General features: G+C 37.3%; 1 long non-coding RNA gene across 1 annotated transcript; it reads left to right on the top strand.

Moving 5' to 3' along the window:
- The first annotated feature begins 1148 nt into the window (after positions 1-1148).
- On the top strand, positions 1149-2622 carry LOC146313208 (uncharacterized). The gene is made up of 2 exons (XR_014772042.1): positions 1149-1680; positions 2296-2622. It is a non-coding gene; the product is annotated as an uncharacterized LOC146313208 (long non-coding RNA).

Raw genomic sequence — 2622 nt, 5'->3', positions numbered from 1 at the left:
GTATGCATCAAAATCATCAGAGCATGTTTACTGTTACTTTGAGAACATTAGAAAATAACAAAATGTCAGAGTTTGTCAGTCACATGCCGTCAGAGTTAACACTTTTAGATCATGATGTCTGGTCTGTTTAACCCAGTCAGTTTGCTCCAGTCTGAAATATCTACTACTACAAATCATTATAATTTTAGTGATTCTCTTATTTTTCTTAAAGCAAAACCACGAGGCTGTGATTTATTTATCTTTTATAGATTTTCATTAAATTTGGTTAATTTATTTGTATTCTCTTCGGGTGAATTGTTAACTTTAGTGATCTCTTGACTTTTTTCTGTAGACCCAGAGGTACAGTTCAGTGATATTTAATTAACTAAAAGAAAACAATACAGAAGGCAATATTATGTGAATTTTAAGGCAGGGAGAGTCCACAACCAAAGCGAGGTAAAACCAAACAATACATCCAAAATATGAGGGATCAAAAAGTACCAAAACTCAAAAAGAGCACAGAGGGGAACAAATACTCAAGTATAAGTGAGGAGACTTCAACATGACACAAGGACAAACAGCTAAAAACTGAAAGACGCAGGATTAAATACACTGTGGGGAGGGGGAGGATAACAAGACACAGGTGAGGGCAATCAAGGTGCAAACAGGTGCAAATAATCAGACAGGAAATAAATTAACAATGACACACAAAGGAAGATATACCAAAATAAAACAGGAAGTGACTCTGAAAAATCCAAACTATTACAATTCTTCACTTAAGTCAGTTAACCGCTGTCCCTCAGGTGGCAAGTTTCCATGCATTAACCAACATTATTACACATATTTGTTACTTGATTCTGATTGGTCAATTATAGCATTCTTAGGTCTGTTATTTCTGTATAACAGACTGTTGCTATGAAGAACAGGCTGTTGCTATGGACACAGTTCTGAACAGTTCTGATCATAGACTCTGGAGGAGCAATAAAAATCATTTTCATCAATTTTAAATCCATAAGAGCATTATATTTATTTATTTATTTTAAATATCAAATTTATGATTTTTGGGGGTAAGTAACCACATAATATGTGGGATACTGTACTGAAGGCAGTTCATTATTGTGAATTGTGACCGCTGTCAGGAATTATTTCACAATAATGTGAAATACATGTGACAACTTTGACCATCCCATAGTTTTTTATTGGTTTTCTTGCCTGACACACACTTGAAGAAAAGAAATGGTGGTGAGTCGTTCTGGAGTGTTTCAGTAGCACAAAACCAGTGCAAATACTTAAAAAAAAAAACTAATGAAATTCCCATCAGCCTCAGCTGTACTTTGTGTTTAGGGCCAACTGGTCTTTATTATTGTCATGGTTTTGGGCTTTTGTTCTTTTTTCCACCCATTTGATTTCTGCTAGTTTCCACCTGTTGCCAATTACTCACCTGCCCCTGATTTTCCCCGTGGTCATCCCTGTGTATTTATACTCACCTGTTTCCATGCCTTTTTTTTTTTAGAGACTGTCTGCTTTGTTCCCTCACGTGTTCTCTGTTTTCTAGTGTTATTTTCCAGTCTTTGCTTCAGTGTTTTTTATTTTTTGTTTGTTTGTTCCTGGTTTATGGATTTTCATCTTCTTCCTGCCTGCACCGTTTGCAGTTTTTTGACGAGTCAGTACAGACTTTTGTCAAACTCAGCCTCGCTTCCTGTGAGCATCTCTGCACCTGAGTCTTAGTTCCACTGAGTTTTAACAATTGTATGGTGAGACTAGTGTAATTCATGTTTCTATTCAATCATACAAACACTTTGAAGCTTTCATCTTACACAGTACCGGTGAAAAGTCTGGACACACTTTTCATTATTTCAGCACCACAAGACTGCAGGATAAATGCAGTGGAGTAAGAAGTTAAATATTTACCCTGAAATTAGGTGAAGTTAAAGTATAAATTAGCATAATATGGAAAAAATATCAAGTGCAGGAACCTCAAACTTATACAACACCTGAGTAAATGTACTTATCTCTGCTGCACAACTTAATTAAACAGTTTTAGTTATTAACTCTGTGAGCAGACAATTAACTCCTGAATCAAATTTTGAATAATATCGTCACTTCAAGGCTGATTGAGGTCGCCGTCATTACTGTTTTCCAAGATTGGGCTGAAATCACTCTACACAGTAGATTTTCCGTCCTTTAGAGATCTAACAACGAACGAACTCAAATGACTCTGCTGAATGGGGACCTTTTTTCTGTGAGTTTAACTAAACTCGGTGAGCATTTTCTGTCCTCAGCTAATGAAGCATTTCCACGCTCTTTCACCTCGAGGTAACGACTGGACAGAGGAGGGAGGCGAGCAGACGAAAACCTGGCGGCCAGAAACCGGAGGGAGAGTGACGGTAAAACCACGAGGGCAGAGAGGAAGAAGACGACGGGGGATCCTGTGAAGACTGATGCAGAAAGTGAGAACACAGTCACAGGACGACAACAGAGAAGAATGGAGACGGCACTCCTGAGCGTTTATACTGCAAAAGATTTTTATTTCAACTGACTGTTGAGTATGTACAGGAGAACAGTTTGTACATAAATAGGCAATAGTTATAAATATCAGCGGTTTGGCTGGTACAAAATTAAAAAAGAACATATTGTACATTA

This window comes from Lutjanus erythropterus, chromosome 16 (genome assembly GCF_056507025.1).
Source record: "Lutjanus erythropterus isolate fLutEry1 chromosome 16, fLutEry1.hap2, whole genome shotgun sequence".
NCBI classification, from domain to species: Eukaryota; Metazoa; Chordata; class Actinopteri; order Lutjaniformes; family Lutjanidae; genus Lutjanus; species Lutjanus erythropterus.
Note: the sequence above shows the minus strand (reverse complement) of the source record. Positions and strands in the feature narration are given on the sequence as shown.